This window comes from Bufo gargarizans, chromosome 5 (assembly GCF_014858855.1).
Source record: "Bufo gargarizans isolate SCDJY-AF-19 chromosome 5, ASM1485885v1, whole genome shotgun sequence".
Lineage (NCBI taxonomy): Eukaryota > Metazoa > Chordata > Amphibia > Anura > Bufonidae > Bufo > Bufo gargarizans.
The window spans coordinates 51833550-51853936 of record NC_058084.1 but is presented as its reverse complement, the minus strand read 5'-3'; the positions used below and the strand labels follow the sequence as shown (position 1 = coordinate 51853936).

At 46.3% G+C, this 20387-nt stretch overlaps 1 protein-coding gene across 2 annotated transcripts in view; it reads left to right on the top strand.

Moving 5' to 3' along the window:
• The window catches only part of ZFPM2 (zinc finger protein, FOG family member 2), a 417173-nt gene that overhangs the window by 39106 nt on the left and 357680 nt on the right, over nucleotides 1-20387 (top strand). The window lies entirely within an intron of this gene.

Genomic DNA, 20387 nt, shown 5'->3' with positions numbered 1-20387 from the left:
AGAGGGACCCCCGTATAACAAGCATAAAGGGCAAGGACCAGTACTGGGTGGCAACGTACTTAGACCTCCGGTACAAACACAAAATGGCGGACATGTTACCAGCATCACAGAGGGCTGACAGAATGCAGCATTTCCAGGCCTTGCTGTGAGAGATGCTGCATTATTCTGTTGCGGGTGCTGTCAGCGGCATAAAATACCTTTTCTGTCAGGTGAATGCCTAATTTTTGGGGCCTGTACTGGTCGACAGTAAAATTTGTATCCAGTGACTGCCTAATGTACCTAGAGCCACATCATCACAATTTTTTTTTCCTGTCAGATGAATGCCTAATTTTTGGGACCTGTACTCCCGTGGCCTAAAATAAAAAAATTCTAGGCTCCAGCAGGGCACATTTTTGAGAGTTTCTCTTTTAGACGCATAAAAATGGCCCCTGATTAAAATACATATTTTTTGTGGGACTTTTTGCCAATGATCCCCCTCTGGTATGTCACTGTCCATGTTGTGGGACTATTTGTGTACTTCTAGTAAGTATTTGGTGGCTGCAAATATGACCTGAAGGTTTTTCAGGTTGGCCTGCCATTAAAGTGAATGGAGCCCGCCGCAAACATTTGATCGCGAACGCGTGTTCGCGAAACGTCCCGGCCGATGTACATCACTAATTACAAGTACTTGCTCCATTCAAGTGAATGGAGAGAGTACTCGAGATGAAGTGCAGTGTAATGAACAGGAAGCTGCGCTCGCAAGGAGGACTGCCTCCTCTTCAAAACAGCTGATCGGCAGGGTATCGGGTGTCAGTCCACTGCCGATCAGATATTGATGAACTATCCTGAGTATAGGTCATAAATATTAACCGCTGCACAATAGAACATGGTGCTTAGGTGAGCGCTGTGGCCTCATCCTAGGCCAGTGATGTCAAGATCATTGGTTAAATGGCTCAAGCACAGCTCAGTCTCATTAAAGGGCTTGTCCCACAAAACATATTCTACAGTTTTCAGCCCATCCCCTGGATCTGAATACTTTTGTGATTGCATGTACTTAAAAATTTAGCATAGCCACTGCTATATTCAATAAAATCTATCTGTATAGCGCCATCTGCTATTTGTATTTTTTCTTATTTCTTTGACCTGCTCACTGAAATGGCCGCACATGCTCAGTTTCATCCTTTAACTGCCTGTGATAGGCAGCACATGAACACTCCCCCTTATCTGCAGCAGAAAATACCCTCCCCTTGAGCTGTCAGCTTGATATAAATGTAGCAGAGCAATGAATAGGGAGATGTCTGGATCCATGTGAGGTACAGGGCTGGTTCTGGCTTTGTTAGATAGACATTGTCACAGACTATATGATGTCTGAGTTTAATTTTTTGCGCTAATCATGGCACAACCCCTTTAAAGGGAATGGGACTGAGCTGCAATACCATGCATGGCCACTATACAATGAATGGCGCTGTGCTTGATAAGCTGCAATGATCATTCGGGGTACCGAGTGTCAGACTCCTGCCGATTTGATATTGATGACCTATCCTGAGGAATCTCGGAAAGTTCCTTCATCTAGATGATAAATTACAATATACGTATGATAACTTTAGATTTTTCTACCTTCACCAGAGGGGAGTGTGATAATAGAAGGGCTCGTTAAAGGATCCCGCTAAAAATGATTGAATCAGGGAACGGTCACCTCTTGAGTAACAGACGTGATTTATTTGGAGATTCCAGCTGGTGGAACTTTCTCTGTCTCCTCGTTATCAACACTCCTATGATATGGACAGTTCTCCCTGAGTCAGGAATTTAGCAAATGTGAGGCTATAGTCTACAGAGGAGCACGAGGCTCAGACTCCTCTGCCGAGGGCCCACTGGGTGAGAGGGAAGGCTGTCTACACCGCATGGATTTCCTCAATGTTTTATGTGAACATTAATGCGCTCGACTAAAACAGTTTACACTGATTTTCTTAATTACAATTTTATTGTCTCTGCTTCATGTATTGAATGGAGGAGTCATTGCCACCACTTTGGATTGAAGATTGATGAGGGTCTAACAATCAGTGAACTGCGGGTCTGCTCTTCTAACGGAAGCCATTGACTTAAATGAATGCCGGTGATGGATGGACAAAGACTGTACTGGTGAATGAATGGGGTTGATTGAGATTTAGGAGCCACTGCAGGATTTGTACCTGTGGGAATTGAAGGAGGCTATAGAAACCCGTTACATTTCAGACCCTTTAGGGGTAATTCACATGCGGCGGTTTTGCTGCAGCATGTACATGGATTTCTGCACGGACTGTTCAAAGGACTAGGACAGCTGCAGAAATGTTTGTACAGGTGCAACAGAGATGAATTTATCATTTACCTCTTTCTTTGGTTTACTAGAATATTATAGTGTTCGTGTTGGAGTCTGTCACGAGGAAATTCACTGATAATCCAGGCACTTGTAGGACGAGCTCAGCTGGATGTATGAATGTCTTTCACTCAGGAATCTGTGGCTTCATTTAGGAGAAAAAGTTCTTTAAATCCATTTGCAAATGAGCAGTTACGTGCACTGTGGGAGGGCCCAAGTTACTCTGTGCACTCTTGCTCCTCCTGCTTTCTTTTCCAGCCCCTTTCCTCTCCTTCTTGATTGACAGGATCAGGTTCCCACATGGTCATCTCGCCTGGCCCTGTCAATCAAGAAGGAGATTGAGGGACGGGCAGAGGAAGTAGGAGTAGCAGTGGTGCACAGAGTGGCTTGGGCCCGCCCTCAGTGCACTTAACTGCTCATTTGCAGCATATGGATTAAAAGTACTTTATCTCTAGACTGAAGCAATGGATTGCTGAATGAACATCCAGCTGAGCTAGCCCTACAAGGCATTGGGACGAAGACAAAATGGTCTAGTTGCCCGTTGCAACCAATCAGATTGATCCTTTCATTTTCCAAAAGTGCTCTAAAAATGAAAGGTGGAATCTGATTGGTTGCTATGGGAAACTAAGCCAGTTTTCCTTTGCACCAGTTTTGATAAATCTCCCACTTTGTGCCTGGTTTACCAGGGTGTTTCCTGGTGGCAGACTCCCATTGGAAGCATTGGGGGGGTCATTCAAATGTATGTATGACCTCGCAACCTGCCACGTATATGATCGTGGCTATGTCTCCTTTTCAGCACAAATTCTGTGAGTAATACTCCAGGATACTTCTAAGACCTGGCAGGTTCCTGGCATTAAAGGGGTTGTCACACAAAAATTATTGCACATTTTTCAAACTGAACACTTTTGTAACTATTTGTAATTTAAAATGTAGTATAACCACCGAGCTATTTAATCAACTGTATCGGTATAGCGCCACCTGCTGTCTGTTCTTTTGCTTATTTCTCCGTCCACCTCATTGAGGTGGTCGCACGTGCTCAGTTGAAATCTTCAACTGTCACCAGCTGTATCTCCTGTTAGAAGCTGTGGGGAAAGAGATACAGCAGGAAGGACACGCAGCCTGAGAAAGGACACGGCCACTGAGCTGCCAGCCTGAAATTAATCCAGCAGAACTATTGGGGCAATGAATGGGGGAGGGAGATCTCTGGTTCCATGTGAGGTACCGGGCTGGTTCTAGCTTTCTTAGAAATAAATGGTCTTTTACTATATCATGTCTGATTTTCATTGTTTTACATCAAACATCCTACAAAAGCATCATATGCTAATTATGGCTTCTCTGTCCCGATTGGCTGAGTGGTACCACATGGTCCCAGCTGTGGCTCAAAAGTGTTGTAGCTCTCAGGCACTGTAGGGGATGTTTTTGATCCCTCAGTTAGAGTTTATGGCACTGTTCATTGGGGAGATGACACCGGCTGAAGCACAATACCATGCACATCCTATAGAGCAGGGATCAGCAACCTTCGGCACTCCAGCTGTGGTGAAACTACAACTCCCAGCATGCACAGCTCCTTGGCTGTTCTCAGGACTCCCAGAGAAGTGAATGGAGCATGCTGGGAGTCGTAGTTTGACAACAGCTGGAGTGCCGGAGGTTGCTGATCCCTGCTATAGAGGATCTATATCAAAGAGTCACTGTAAGTCCCTGAAAGAACGAAACATCAGTATATTCACCATCAGACAAAGGGTCCATTCACACGTCCGCAAATCTGTTTTACGGAACGAAATTACAGACCCATTCATTTCTGTGGGGCCACTTACGGGTCCGCAATTCTGTTCCCGAAAAAAAATAGAACATGTCCTATTCTTGTCCGCAATTGCGGACAAGATTAGGCATTTTCTATTATAGTGCCGGCAATGTGCGGTCCGAAAAATGCAGAACGCGCATTGCCGGTGTCCGTGTTTTGTTTTTTCCGTGACTCCCAGCATGCTCCATTCATTTCTGTGGAGTTCTGAGAACAGCCAAGAAAGTGTGCATCATGGGAGTTGTAGTTTTACCACAGCTGGAGTGCCGCAGGTTAGCCATCACAGGAAGGCCTTCTTCACACGTCAGTGATAATTATCCAATACTAGTAGTGGATCCTCTACCAAGATAAACCGATGCAAAATACTGACCAAACCACTGACGTGTGAATAGGGCTTTCCGGAGAACTCCATAGCGATAGAACTGCAAACGGTGCCAAATGTCAGTGTCAGCTTTGCTGCATTTGTATGATGGCCATTTACTCGTGGTGACTATATTATAAAATGCTAGGGAGAGAAAAATATTGAATCAAAACGTAAAGTAGAGAAAGATTTTAATGGATACAGTATCACTGCAGCAATTACTGCGATGTTAAACTGGCGTGTCAGGAGTCAGGACGCATTTCTGTATCACATGTCAAAAACGGCTGAAATAATCTGAAGGTATGAAAAAAAGGATGATTTGTGACCTAAATACAAGTGCAAATCAACCAAATTAGTTGTAATTTAAATATTTGCTACTTGAGTAAGCAGCTTGGTTGCAGGAAATTATTGCATATTCTGTATTTTCTATCATTTTAAGACAGATAGATAGATAGATAGATAGATAGATAGATAGATAGATAGACAGATAGACAGACAGACAGATAGATAGATAGATAGATAGAAATAGAAAAAAGAGAAGCAGCACACAAAAAGAAAACGTGTGGGTGCAAAAAATCCTCCTAAGGGATCTGCGACCAAGGTCCCAGGTATGGATAATGTAGCAAAAAGAAGGCAGCACTCCAGATGATTGTAAAAAAATTGACGGTTTATTCACTCATCAGCGACGTTTCAGCTCTCTCTATGCTGGAAAAAGGCTCCATAGAGAGAGCTGAAACGTCGCTGATGAGTGAATAAACCGTCCACTTTTTTACAATCATCTGGAGTGCTGCCTTCTTTTTGCTAGATAGATAGATAGGAGATAGATAGATAGATAGATAGATAGATAATAGATAGATATGAGATAGATAGATAGATAGATAGGAGATAGATAGATAGATAGGAGATAGATAGATAGATAGATAGATAGATAGATAGATAGATAGATAGATAGATAGGAGATAGATAGATAGATAGATAGGAGATAGATAGATAGATAGATAGATAGATAGATAGGAGATAGATAGATAGATAGATAGATAGATAGGAGATAGATAGATAGATAGATAGATAGATAGATAGATAGATAGATAGATAGATAGTATAGATAGATAGATAGATGGTATAGATAGACAGATAGATAGATAGATAGATAGATAGATAGATAGATAGAGCTACTTACTTCCAGAGACTCTCCGCTCACATCCCGGATTTTACCTCCATAGATGAGCAGAGGAAACTGCACATCCTACTGGGGGGAGAGGAGTCCACTGTGGAGATTGCTGCCCAATATGTCTCTACCTGTCACCAACTGAGAGGAAGATGAGACACCATGGGCTATTATACCCCCATACTGCCTCTTTAACCCAACATCCACCCCCTTTAATTCCGACATCAACCCCCCCCACAATACCTATTATTTATTTTGCTTTGGCAATGCTAAATGTTTTACTTGGACGTGCCAATAAAGCTTTATTGACTTGAATTGAATTGATAAATAGGCAGTGTATGATGGTATTATTAATGTACAGTATCCAAACACTGGGTCGGTATTTTGGCAGTATTAGGCTCTATGGGGTAATTTATGACCAGATTTATGGCGTATATCTGGCACAGATTCTGTTGTGTGCAATGGTCTAAAAAAAGAAGGCATGGTGTGGGCGGGCCGGCAGACCTGTCTCATTCATCATTTTCTAAGCTTGGTTTAGGTGTAGAAAATGGTCTAAATTTAAGACAGCAAGACGCCAAAGTTATGTAGAGGCGATCCACTGCCAGCTAGGGCTTATCTAAAACACTGGTCTTAATTAGAGTTGAGCGAACACCTGGATGTTCGGGTTCGAGAAGTTCGGCCGAACATCCCGGAAATGTTCGGGTTCGGGATCCGAACCCGATCCGAACTTCGTCCCGAACCCGAACCCCATTGAAGTCAATGGGGACCCGAACTTTTCGGCACTAAAACGGCTGTAAAACAGCCCAGGAAAGGGCTAGAGGGCTGCAAAAGGCAGCAACATGTAGGTAAATCCCCTGCAAACAAATGTGGATAGGGAAATGAATAAAAATAAAAATTAAATAAATAAAAATTAACCAAAATCAATTGGAGAGAGGTCCCATAGCAGAGAATCTGGCTTCCCGTCACCCACCACTGGAACAGTCCATTCTCAGATATTTAGGCCCCGGAACCCAGGCAGAGAAGAGAGAGGTCCCGTAACAGAGAATCTGGCTTCATGTCAGCAGAGAATTAGTCTGCATGTCATAGCAGAGAATGAGGCTTCACGTCAGCCACCACTGCAACAGTCCATTGGCATATATTTAGGCCCAGCACCCAGGCAGAGGAGAGAGGTCCCGTAACAGACAATCTGGCTTCATGTCAGCAGAGAATCAGTCTGCATGTCATAGCAGAGAATCAGGCTTCACGTCACCCACCACTGCAACAGTCCATTTTCATATATTTAGGCCCAGCACCCAGGCAGAGGAGAGAGGTCCCGTAACAGAGGATCTGGCTTCATGTCAGCAGAGAATTAGTCTGCATGTCATAGCAGAGAATGAGGCTTCACGTCAGCCACCACTGCAACAGTCCATTGGCATATATTTAGGCCCAGCACCCAGGCAGAGGAGAGAGGTCCCGTAACAGAGAATCTGGCTTCATGTCAGCAGAGAATCAGTCTTCATGTCATAGCAGAGAATCAGGCTTCACGTCAGCCACCACTGCAACAGTCCATTGTCATAAATTTAGGCCCAGCACTAGTGTTGAGCGGCATGTCCCATATTCGAATTCGCGAAATTTCGCGAATATTCGTAAAATATTCGCGAATATTCGAATTCATTATTTCGCATATGCGATAATTCGAATTTTCGCATCGCATAATACATATGCTATGCAAAATTCGCATGTGCGCTAATGAAATCGCCTTACGAAGATTCGCAACTCAATTCAATCACTAATGTATGAATGCAAAGGCTGTTCTGGGACAAGTGTAGATATTCGCATGTGCGCTAATATAATCGCCTTACGAAGATTCGCAACTCAATCACTTTCTAGGCAATGTGAGACTTTTGGGAATCAATCGAGATACAGTGGGGGGTGATGACAGTAGTTGACAGAGTACAGATCAATGTAATCTGTAAGGTGGAAACTAAAATAAAAAATACGAATATTCGTAAATCGAATTTTACGAAGTTCGAAATATTCGCGAATATGGTGATATACTATATGAATGCACAGGCCTTTGCCTCTCTGTTCTGGGGACAAGTGTAGATATTCGCATGTGCGTTAATAAAATCGCCTTACGAAGATTCGCAACTCAATTCAATCACTAATGTATGAATGCAATGCCCTTTGCCTCTGTTCTGGGACAAGTGTAGATATTCGCATGTGCGCTAATAAAATCGCCTTACGAAGATTCGCACCTCAATCACTTTCTAGGCAATGTGAGACTTTTGGGAATCAATCGAGATACAGTGGGGGGTGATGACAGTAGTTGACAGAGTACAGATCAATGTAATCTGTAAGGTGGAAAGTAAAATAAAAAATATGAATATTCGTAAATCGAATTTTACGAAGTTCTACGTATTCGCGAATATGGTGCTATACTATATGAATGCACAGGTCTTTGCCTCTCTGTTCTGGGGACAAGTGTAGATATTTGCATTTGCGTAAATAAAATCGCCTTACGAAGATTCGCAGCTCAATTCAATCACTAATGTATGAATGCAAAGCCCTTTGCCTCTGTTCTGGGACGTGCCGATATTCGCATGTGCGCTAATAAAATCGCCTTACGAAGATTCGCGCCTCAATCACTTTCTAGGCAATGTGAGTAAGATCTGAGCTGTTGGACCTTTGGGAAACAATCAATTATATGTGTACTGTAATTTTGTGGGGGGAAAAAAAAAAAAAAACGAATATTCGTTTTTACAAATATATAGCACTATATTCAAAATATTCGCGAAATCGCGAAGTTGCGATATTCGCGAAAAAAATTCGCTTTTCGAATATTCGCGCTCAACACTACCCAGCACCCAGGCAGAGGAGAGAGGTCCCGTAACAGACAATCTGGCTTCATGTCAGCAGAGAATCAGTCTGCATGTCATAGCAGAGAATGAGGCTTCACGTCAGCCACCACTGCAACAGTCCATTGGCATATATTTAGGCCCAGCACCCAGGCAGAGGAGAGAGGTCCCGTAACAGAGGATCTGGCTTCATGTCAGCAGAGAATCAGTCTGCATGTCATAGCAGAGAATCAGGCTTCACGTCAGCCACCACTGCAACAATCCATTGTCATAAATTTAGGCCCAGCACCCAGGCAGAGGAGAGAGGTCCCGTAACAGAGGATCTGGCTTCATGTCAGCAGAGAATCAGTCTGCATGTCATAGCAGAGAATCAGGCTTCACGTCAGCCACCACTGCAACAGTCCATTGTCATAAATTTAGGCCCAGCACCCAGGCAGAGGAGAGAGGTCCCGTAACAGAGGATCTGGCTTCATGTCAGCAGAGAATCAGTCTGCATGTCATAGCAGAGAATCAGGCTTCACGTCAGCCACCACTGCAACAGTCCATTGTCATAAATTTAGGCCCAGCACCCAGGCAGAGGAGAGAGGTCCCGTAACAGAGGATCTGGCTTCATGTCAGCAGAGAATCAGTCTGCATGTCATAGCAGAGAATCAGGCTTCACGTCAGCCACCACTGCAACAGTCCATTGTCATAAATTTAGGCCCAGCACCCAGGCAGAGGAGAGAGGTCCCGTAACAGAGGATCTGGCTTCATGTCAGCAGAGAATCAGTCTGCATGTCATAGCAGAGAATCAGGCTTCACGTCAGCCACCACTGCAACAGTCCATTGTCATAAATTTAGGCCCAGCACCCAGGCAGAGGAGAGAGGTCCCGTAACAGAGGATCTGGCTTCATGTCAGCAGAGAATCAGTCTGCATGTCATAGCAGAGAATCAGGCTTCACGTCAGCCACCACTGCAACAGTCCATTGTCATAAATTTAGGCCCAGCACCCAGGCAGAGGAGAGAGGTCCCGTAACAGACAATCTGGCTTCATGTCAGCAGAGAATTAGTCTGCATGTCATAGCAGAGAATGAGGCTTCACGTCAGCCACCACTGCAACAGTCCATTGGCATATATTTAGGCCTAGCACACAGGCAGAGGAGAGAGGTCCCGTAACAGACAATCTGGCTTCATGTCAGCAGAGAATCAGTCTGCATGTCATAGCAGAGAATGAGGCTTCACGTCACCCACCACTGCAACAGTCCATTGGCATATATTTAGGCCTAGCACACAGGCAGAGCAGAGAGGTCCCGTAACAGACAATCTGGCTTCATGTCAGCAGAGAATCAGTCTGCATGTCATAGCAGAGAATGAGGCTTCACGTCACCCACCACTGCAACAGTCCATTGGCATATATTTAGGCCTAGCACACAGGCAGAGCAGAGAGGTCCCGTAACAGACGATCTGGCTTCATGTCAGCAGAGAATCAGTCTGCATGTCATAGCAGAGAATGAGGCTTCACGTCACCCACCACTGCAACAGTCCATTGGCATATATTTAGGCCTAGCACACAGGCAGAGCAGAGAGGTCCCGTAACAGACAATCTGGCTTCATGTCAGCAGAGAATCAGTCTGCATGTCATAGCAGAGAATGAGGCTTCACGTCACCCACCACTGCAACAGTCCATTGGCATATATTTAGGCCTAGCACACAGGCAGAGCAGAGAGGTCCCGTAACAGAGGATCTGGCTTCATGTCAGCAGAGAATCAGTCTGCATGTCATAGCAGAGAATCAGGCTTCACGTCAGCCACCACTGCAACAGTCCATTGTCATAAATTTAGGCCCAGCACCCAGGCAGAGGAGAGAGGTCCCGTAACAGAGGATCTGGCTTCATGTCAGCAGAGAATCAGTCTGCATGTCATAGCAGAGAATCAGGCTTCACGTCAGCCACCACTGCAACAGTCCATTGTCATAAATTTAGGCCCAGCACCCAGGCAGAGGAGAGAGGTCCCGTAACAGAGGATCTGGCTTCATGTCAGCAGAGAATCAGTCTGCATGTCATAGCAGAGAATCAGGCTTCACGTCAGCCACCACTGCAACAGTCCATTGTCATAAATTTAGGCCCAGCACCCAGGCAGAGGAGAGAGGTCCCGTAACAGACAATCTGGCTTCATGTCAGCAGAGAATTAGTCTGCATGTCATAGCAGAGAATGAGGCTTCACGTCAGCCACCACTGCAACAGTCCATTGGCATATATTTAGGCCTAGCACACAGGCAGAGGAGAGAGGTCCCGTAACAGACAATCTGGCTTCATGTCAGCAGAGAATCAGTCTGCATGTCATAGCAGAGAATGAGGCTTCACGTCACCCACCACTGCAACAGTCCATTGGCATATATTTAGGCCTAGCACACAGGCAGAGCAGAGAGGTCCCGTAACAGACAATCTGGCTTCATGTCAGCAGAGAATCAGTCTGCATGTCATAGCAGAGAATGAGGCTTCACGTCACCCACCACTGCAACAGTCCATTGGCATATATTTAGGCCTAGCACACAGGCAGAGCAGAGAGGTCCCGTAACAGACGATCTGGCTTCATGTCAGCAGAGAATCAGTCTGCATGTCATAGCAGAGAATGAGGCTTCACGTCACCCACCACTGCAACAGTCCATTGGCATATATTTAGGCCTAGCACACAGGCAGAGCAGAGAGGTCCCGTAACAGACAATCTGGCTTCATGTCAGCAGAGAATCAGTCTGCATGTCATAGCAGAGAATGAGGCTTCACGTCACCCACCACTGCAACAGTCCATTGGCATATATTTAGGCCTAGCACACAGGCAGAGCAGAGAGGTCCCGTAACAGACGATCTGGCTTCATGTCAGCAGAGAATCAGTCTGCATGTCATAGCAGAGAATGAGGCTTCACGTCACCCACCACTGCAACAGTCCATTGGCATATATTTAGGCCTAGCACACAGGCAGAGCAGAGAGGTCCCGTAACAGACAATCTGGCTTCATGTCAGCAGAGAATCAGTCTGCATGTCATAGCAGAGAATCAGGCTTCACGTCACCCACCACTGCAACAGTCCATTGGCATATATTTAGGCCTAGCACACAGGCAGAGCAGAGAGGTCCCGTAACAGACGTTCTGGCTTCATGTCAGCAGAGAATCAGTCTGCATGTCATAGCAGAGAATGAGGCTTCACGTCACCCACCACTGCAACAGTCCATTGGCATATATTTAGGCCTAGCACACAGGCAGAGCAGAGAGGTCCCGTAACAGACAATCTGGCTTCATGTCAGCAGAGAATCAGTCTGCATGTCATAGCAGAGAATCAGGCTTCACGTCAGCCACCACTGCAACAGTCCATTGTCATAAATTTAGGCCCAGCACCCAGGCAGAGGAGAGAGGTCCCGTAACAGACAATCTGGCTTCATGTCAGCAGAGAATTAGTCTGCATGTCATAGCAGAGAATCAGGCTTCATGTCAGCCACCACTGCAACAGTCCATTGGCATATATTTAGGCCTAGCACACAGGCAGAGGAGAGGTTCATTCAACTTTGGGTAGCCTCGCAATATAATGGTAAAATGAAAATAAAAATAGGATTGAATGAGGAAGTGCCCTGGAGTCCAATAATATATGGTTATGGGGAGGTAGTTAATGTCTAATCTGGACAAGGGACGGACAGGTCCTGTGGGATCCATGCCTGGTTCATTTTTATGAACGTCAGCTTGTCCACATTGGCTGTAGACAGGCGGCTGCGTTTGTCTGTAATGACGCCCCCTGCCGTGCTGAATACACGTTCAGACAAAACGCTGGCTGCCGGGCAGGCCAGCACCTCCAAGGCATAAAAGGCTAGCTCTGGCCACGTGGACAATTTAGAGACCCAGAAGTTGAATGGGGCCGAACCATCAGTCAGTACGTGGAGGGGTGTGCACACGTACTGTTCCACCATGTTAGTGAAATGTTGCCTCCTGCTAACACGTTGCGTATCAGGTGGTGGTGCAGTTAGCTGTGGCGTGTTGACAAAAGTTTTCCACATCTCTGCCATGCTAACCCTGCCCTCAGAGGAGCTGGCCGTGACACAGCTGCCTTGGCGACCTCTTGCTCCTCCTCTGCCTTGGCCTTGGGCTTCCACTTGTTCCCCTGTGACATTTGGGAATGCTCTCAGTAGCGCGTCTACCAACGTGCGCTTGTACTCGCGCATCTTCCTATCACGCTCCAGTGCAGGAAGTAAGGTGGGCACATTGTCTTTGTAGCGTGGATCCAGCAGGGTGGCAACCCAGTAGTCCGCACAGGTTAAAATGTGGGCAACTCTGCTGTCGTTGCGCAGGCACTGCAGCATGTAGTCGCTCATGTGTGCCAGGCTGCCCAGGGGTAAGGACAAGCTGTCCTCTGTGGGAGGCGTATCGTCATCGTCCTGCCTTTCCCCCCAGCCACGCACCAGTGATGGACCCGAGCTGCGTTGGGTGCCACCCCGCTGTGACCATGCTTCATCCTCATCCTCCTCCACCTCCTCCTCATCCTCGTCCTCCTCGTCCTCCAGTAGTGGGCCCTGGCTGGCCACATTTGTACCTGGCCTCTGCTGTTGCCAAAAACCTCCCTCTGAGTCACTTCGAAGAGACTGGCCTGAAAGTGCTAAAAATGACCCCTCTTCCTCCTCCTCCTCCTCCTCCTCCTGGGCCACCTCCTCTTCCATCATCGCCCTAAGTGTTTTCTCAAGGAGACATAGAAGTGGTATTGTAACGCTGATAACGGTGTCATCGCCACTGGCCATGTTGGTGGAGTACTCGAAACAGCGCAACAGGGCACACAGGTCTCGCATGGAGGCCCAGTCATTGGTGGTGAAGTGGTGCTGTTCTGTAGTGCGACTGACCCGTGCGTGCTGCAGCTGAAACTCCACTATGGCCTGCTGCTGCTCGCACAGTCTGTCCAGCATGTGCAAGGTGGAGTTCCACCTGGTGGGCACGTCGCATATGAGGCGGTGAGCGGGAAGGCCGAAGTTACGCTGTAGCGCAGACAGGCGAGCAGCAGCAGGATGTGAACGCCGGATGCGCGAACAGACGGCCCGCACTTTATGCAGCAGCTCTGACATGTCGGGGTAGTTGTGAATGAACTTCTGCACCACCAAATTCAGCACATGCGCCAAGCAAGGGATGTGCGTCAAATTGGCTAGTCCCAGAGCTGCAACGAGATTTCGCCCATTATCACACACCACCAGGCCGGGCTTGAGGCTCACCGGCAGCAACCACTCGTCGGTCTGTTGTTCAATACCCCGCCACAACTCCTGTGCGGTGTGGGGCCTGTCCCCCAAACATATGAGTTTCAGAATGGCCTGCTGACGTTTACCCCGGGCTGTGCTGAAGTTGGTGGTGAAGGTGTGTGGCTGACTGGATGAGCAGGTGGAAGAAGAGGAGGAGGAAGCCGAGAAGGAGGAGGTGGCAACAGGAGGCAAAGAATGTTGCCCTGCGATCCTTGGCGGCGGAAGGACGTGCGCCAAACAGCTCTCCGCCTGGGGCCCAGCTGCCACTACATTTACCCAGTGTGCAGTTAGGGAGATATAGCGTCCCTGGCCGTGCTTACTGGTCCACGTATCTGTGGTTAGGTGGACCTTGCTACAGATGGCGTTGCGCAGTGCACACTTGATTTTATGGGATACTTGGTTGTGCAGGGAAGGCACGGCTCTCTTGGAGAAGTAGTGCCGGCTGGGAACAACATACTGTGGGACAGCAAGCGACATGAGCTGTTTGAAGCTGTCTGTGTCCACCAGCCTAAATGACAGCATTTCATAGGCCAGTAGTTTAGAAATGCTGGCATTCAGGGCCAGGGATCGAGGGTGGCTAGGTGGGAATTTACGCTTTCTATCAAATGTTTGTGAGATGGAGAGCTGAACGCTGGCGTGTGACATGGTTGAGACGCTTGGTGACGGAGGTGGTGGTGGTGGTGTTGGTGGTACATCCCCTGTTTGCTGGGCGGCAGGTGCCAACGTTCCTCCAGAGGCGGAGGAAGAGGCCAAGGCGGCAGCAGCAGAATAGGCCGAGGCGGCAGCAGCAGAAGAGGTAGCAGGGGGAGCCTGAGTGACTTCCTTGGTTTTAAGGTGTTTACTCCACTGCAGTTCATGCTTTGCATGCAGGTGCCTGGTCATGCAGGTTGTGCTCAGGTTCAGAACGTTAATGCCTCGCTTCAGGCTCTGATGGCACAGCGTGCAAACCACTCGGGTCTTGTCGTCAGCACATTGTTTGAAGAAGTGCCATGCCAGGGAACTCCTTGAAGCTGCCTTTGGGGTGCTCGGTCCCAGATGGCGGCGGTCAGTAGCAGGCGGAGTCTCTTGGCGGCGGGTGTTCTGCTTTTGCCCACTGCTCCCTCTTTTGCTACGCTGTTGGCTCGGTCTCACCACTGCCTCTTCCTCCGAACTGTGAAAGTCAGTGGCACGACCTTCATTCCATGTGGGGTCTAGGACCTCATCGTCCCCTGCATCGTCTTCCACCCAGTCTTGATCCCTGACCTCCTGTTCAGTCTGCACACTGCAGAAAGACGCAGCAGTTGGCACCTGTGTTTCGTCATCATCAGAGACATGCTGAGGTGGTATTCCCATGTCCTCATCATCAGGAAACATAAGTGGTTGTGCGTCAGTGCATTCTATGTCTTTCACCGCTGGGGAAGGGCTAGGTGGATGCCCTTGGGAAACCCTGCCAGCGGAGTCTTCAAACAGCATAAGAGACTGCTGCATAACTTGAGGCTGAGACAGTTTCCCTGGTATGCATGGGGGTGATGTGACAGACTGATGGGGTTGGTTTTCAGGCGCCATCTGTGCGCTTTCTGCAGAAGACTGGGTGGGAGATAATGTGAACGTGCTGGATCCACTGTCGGCCACCCAATTGACTAATGCCTGTACCTGCTCAGGCCTTACCATCCTTAGAACGGCATTGGGCCCCACCATATATCGCTGTAAATTCTGGCGGCTACTGGGACCTGAGGTAGTTGGTACACTAGGACGTGTGGATGTGGCAGAACGGCCACGTCCTCTCCCAGCACCAGAGGGTCCACTAACACCACCACGACCATGTCCACGTCCGCGTCCCTTACTAGATGTTTTTCTCATTGTTATGGTTCACCACAACAACAAATATATTATTTGGCCCAATGTATTGTATTCAAATTCAGCGGGATATAAATTTGAGGCCTAGTATTTAGGCGCTGGGTGACCGGTATGGATTTAGTGACAGAATTAGACTTGGAAATGCACAGAAGCGTGTGTGTGTGAAGTTATTCTGAATGACCCAATGTGCACCTTGAATATTATATACCCTTTTAGGGATAGATTTCAAATAGCTCTGATATAGCAGAAACCACTAAATTATGAAATTGCTAAATTGGGAATTGTATTTCAACCCAGAACAAAAAATGTGCTTTGACGGACACTAAATAACTTTCCCAGCCACAACAGGACAGCGGTAACGAGAGATTTAGCAGGATATAAATTTGAGGCCTAGTATTTAGGCGCTGGGTGACAGGTATGGGTTTAGTGACAGAATTAGACTTGGAAATACACAGTAGCGGGTGTGTGTGAAGTTATTCTGAATGACCCAATGTGCACCTTGAATATTATATACCCTTTTAGGGATAGATTTCAAATAGCTCTGATATAGCAGAAACCACTAAATTATGAAATTGTTAAATTGGGAATTGTATTTAAACCCAGAACAAAAAATGTGCTTTGACGGACACTAAATAACTTTCCCAGCCACAACAGGACAGCGTTAACGAGAGATTTAGCAGGATATAAATTTGAGGCCTAGTATTTAGGCGCTGGGTGACAGGTATGGGTTTAGTGACAGAATTAGACTTAGAAATACACAGTAGCGGGTGTGTGTGAAGTTATTCTGAATGACCCAATGTGCACCTTGAATATTATATACCCTTTTAGGGATAGATTTCAAATAGCTCTGATATAGCAGAAACCACTAAATTATGAAATTGCTAAATTGGGAATTGTATTTCAACCCAGAACAAAAAATGTGCTTTGACGGACACTAAATAACTTTCCCAGCCACAACAGGACAGCGGTAACGAGAGATTTAGCAGGATATAAATTTGAGGCCTAGTATTTAGGCGCTGGGTGACAGGTATGGGTTTAGTGACAGAATTAGACTTGGAAATACACAGTAGCGGGTGTGTGTGAAGTTATTCTGAATGACCCAATGTGCACCTTGAATATTATATACCCTTTTAGGGATAGATTTCAAATAGCTCTGATATAGCAGGAACCACTAAATTATGAAATTGCTAAATTGGGAATTGTATTTCAACCCAGAACAAAAAATGTGCTTTGACGGACACTAAATAACTTTCCCAGCCACAACAGGACAGCGGTAACGAGAGATTTAGCAGGATATAAATTTGAGGCCTAGTATTTAGGCGCTGGGTGACAGGTATGGGTTTAGTGACAGAATTAGACTTGGAAATACACAGTAGCGGGTGTGTGTGAAGTTATTCTGAATGACCCAATGTGCACCTTGAATATTATATACCCTTTTAGGGATAGATTTCAAATAGCTCTGATATAGCAGGAACCACTAAATTATGAAATTGCTAAATTGGGAATTGTACTTCAACCCAGAACAAAAAATGTGCTTTGACGGACACTAAATAACTTTCCCAGCCACAACAGGACAGCGGTAACGAGAGATTTAGCGGGATATAAATTTGAGGCCTAGTATTTAGGCGCTGGGTGACCGGTATGGATTTAGTGACAGAATTAGACTGGGATATGGCCAAAAAATAACCACACTACTGAGGGTTAAATGCACTTGGTGACGGGCGCAGCTTGCCCCTGATGTAGTATATGGCCAAAAAATGAACAGACTATTGCTGGTTAAATGCACTTGGTGTGACAGCTTCACCCTGATGTAGGCTTTAGCCAAAAAACAACCACACCATTGAGGGTTAAATGCACTTGGTCGCAGCTTGGATGCACTTGGTCGCAGCACCGCACAAGACACAAAATGGCCGCCGATCACCCCAGAAAAAAGTGACTGACAAACGGTCTGGGCAGCCTAAAAACAGTGAGTGAGCATTTGAATTTCAGCAGCTCAATGATGCACAGCTGCAGATCGATCGATTAATCAAGTGAAGTCCTTTGGAGGAGTTAATCTGCCTAATCTCGCCCTACTGTCGCATCCGCAACCTCTCCCTACGCTAATCAGAGCAGAGTGACGGGCGGCGCTATGTGACTCCAGCTTAAATAGAGGCTGGGTCACATGGTGCTCTGGCCAATCACAGCCATGCCAATAGTAGGCATGGCTGTGACGGCCTCTTGGGGCAAGTAGTATGACGCTTGTTGATTGGCTGCTTTGCAGCCTTTCAAAAAGCGCCAAGAAAGCGTCACAAAAGCGCCAAGAAAGCGACGAACACCGAACCCGAACCCGGACTTTTACGAAAATGTCCGGGTTCGGGTCCGTGTCACGGACACCCCAAAATTCGGTACGAACCCGAACTATACAGTTCGAGTTCGCTCATCCCTAGTCTTAATATATGTGAGAAAGATTAGACAGGGTTTTGACTCTCCTTAAAGAGACCAGTCCTGTATGGAGACTTATTGGCAATGCTCCATGGGAAATAAATATGCAAGGTGGCATCTCCCAAAGAAGAGAACCATCTCACCAGCGCCACTTATTGGAAGTGGGTCCCTATGAGTCAGCACCCGATTTTCCAGTAAGCCTTGGGGTTTGACAAGGGAATATAGCCAAGCCAGCTGGTTTGGGGTGCTCACCCCTCATTAGTACAGAGTAGGAGTCTGGCTGGCTCAGTGCGATTATTTGAAAGCAGCTTAGGAAGGGTGCTGAATCTCCTTGAAGAGACCAGTCCTGTATGGAGACTTATTAGCAATGCTCCATCGGAAACAAATATGGAAAGTGGTATCTCCTAAGAAAGAGAACCATGTGTCCACCACCACATTCAATAGGTGCCACTGGCGAGAAGGTTCTCTTTCTTGAGCTATATCTCTTTGCATATATAATTTTTACGTAGAAATTGGAGAATGTCCACTTTCATGTGGTGGGCTGTCCTCTCCTGGTTGATCACAATGAGTGCAGAAGTAGATTGTGTGTCAGGTCTTCACAAAGAATGACTTTAGGCTAAGATTAAAACCAAGAGGCTTTCCAAATAGTCACAATTTTATTTAATGGACTTTTTTTTTCATGCCATGCTATTGATTAAAGCTTTGTTTTGCATTTTGTGTCTCAATTTTCGGGGAAAAAAAAGTCTCAACTTGAGACACCAATGCCCCTTCACAACGGTAAGGAACAATAGAACAGCTTCAATTAAGAAGCTGAACATCAACCCCTGGCATCTTGTGCTGTTGTTCCATCTTTCTACTTGGAAACAATTCATTTGTTTCTTAATTACGAAAAACACTAGTAGCATGAAAAATCTGCTGATGGCACCTGCATGGCAATTAGGTGAGAGGGAAGGAAGAGCGAGGCCCCCACATTCCAATAGAACCACGGTGAACTTGTGCTGATAAAATTGAACTGACTACCCTTGCATAAATCCAGGCTGAGGGAAGTGTACCGTCATTATGGCTAAGACAATATGCAAACTATCTTCAATGAAATCAAATTGCCGGAGTGTTTTCATTTGCATGTATTAACTATTAACATAATGAGGAGAAGTGACATTGGACCCGAATTGTGCATCTGTTTGGATTGATAACTCTACTGAATCGGCAAGTAGACGGCCAAAAACCCACACCACCAGTCAAATCTGTTTTGAACTCTAGATTGGAAGGCACACGTGAATGTGCTGGGGTTCTGAACAAAGCCGGGTCTTTCTGATGGCGATTTGTCAGGACGGACGCCATCAGATTACCCTGTCTGCTATAAATAACTACATTTTTTCCATTTGCTACCAGTGAATTAATTAGCGGTTTGCATGTAGAATTCAGTCAGTGCCATCCTTGCCATGTATGATTCTTTTTTTTCCCCCTAAGGATGAAAACTCAAACTGTGTAATCAACATTCTGCCCTATTAGAAAAATCTTCAAAAATTATCAGATTTATTATTGCAAAAAGATTTTTAAAAAAGCTTAGTTGTCATTTTGTTTGGATACCGTGACCTTATGCAATTCTTAAAGGGGTTGTTCCGGGCTTTTACTATTGATGACCTATCCTCAGCATAGGTCCCATAGACATACAGCATTGGACATGAAGACAGAAGAGAGACAGCACGTGCGCCGTCTCCCCGTACAGCTGATCGGTGGGGGTGCCGGGTGTCGGACCCCACCGATCTGATATTGATGATCTATCCTGAGGATAGGGCATCAATATTAAAAAGACTGGACAACATCTTTTAAAGGGTGTGTCAAGTCTAGGAGCCTACAAAGCCAATGTTGGTAACCTGGGGCCAAAAAAAAAAACATAGCTCACATGTCCGCGGTCCCACTGTTCTTTCAGCACTGCCCCATTCCTGAACACTTCCGTTCCACTTTGAATTCACAGGCCTCAGCATGCAAGTAACATGCTGTTCTAGCATATGTGAACACTCAGTCCAGTGATTGGCTGCAGTGGCCAAGAGCCCAAGCCATGTCTGGCCTGGAGGGGCCTGAAAGTGGCCAGAAAAGTATTTTTTTTTAATTTTCTACAGGTTACCAATATTAGGGTTGTTGGCTCCTAAACTCGGCAACCCCTTTAATCAACTCTAATTGCATTGCTAGAGGGCAGCTGGAGGGGCAATCGGGTACTGATTGCCAGAAGTGGTGCCAACAAGCTTTTCTGCCTTGGCTGGGGTATTCAGACATATGTCTAGGGCAGCAAACGTAAACTTTACCCCAGTTGGTGGAAAGAGTAGCTACAACTTGTAGTGGACTGTCTGTAGACTGATTCTCTTAGGAAAACTGTAGACTGATCCTCCAGAG